Source organism: Quercus suber, unplaced genomic scaffold, assembly GCF_002906115.3.
Source record: "Quercus suber isolate HL8 unplaced genomic scaffold, Cork oak 2.0 scaffold_624, whole genome shotgun sequence".
NCBI lineage: Eukaryota > Viridiplantae > Streptophyta > Magnoliopsida > Fagales > Fagaceae > Quercus > Quercus suber.
The window spans coordinates 352,917-353,670 of NW_027070067.1; positions in this window are offsets into that span (position 1 = coordinate 352,917).

A 754-nucleotide genomic window follows, 5' to 3' on the forward strand; every position below is an offset into this window, starting at 1 on the left:
GAATTTGGGGTGATGAGCTGCTTTAGGTGATGTTAAATTTTAACGTTTTTAAATGGGTTTTCCACTTTTGCTGCTGCATATTTTGAGGGTTGGAAAATGGCTTTTTGGGCTCGGGGGAATTTTTATTGATGAGAGTTTTTGTTGTTTGTACATCTTTGGTTGCACTTTGGCACTGTGATTGTGGTGGTGAAGAGTCTTAACTTTAACTTGAGGGGATGTAGGACCTTGCCTGCTGCCATGTGGGTTGGTGGTGCCGAGTTAGAATTTTTTTTTTTGATAAGTAAGAAGAAAATATTATTAATAAAGGAATAGTATGAAAATACAAAGAGTTCACGGTAGTGAACAAAAAGACACAAGCAGCCACAAGCGACCACTAAGCTAGTCTAATAGACGAAAGGAAATCCATAATGTGGCGTTTGGTACAGGGTAATGTTATAGGATTCCTGGGAATGTTTAAAGATTCCCATGTTTGGTTGCAAATCATGCTAGGGAATCAGATGCCAGGGGAATCCTTAAACCCCTCTCAGTAGGAATGTGGATTCCCTTTAAAACAGGTGGGAATCTAGATTCCCAAGCTTAAAGGAAATTGTATTTTTTATAAATTGACAATTTTAACCCTTTTTTTTAAATGACTTGGTAGTTCACATTCAAATCTAAGGATAGAATGGGAAAAATAAATAATTTATTTAAGATTCTTAGGAATAAACCAAACATAGGAATAGCTACATTCTTAGGAATGTGATTCCTAGGAATC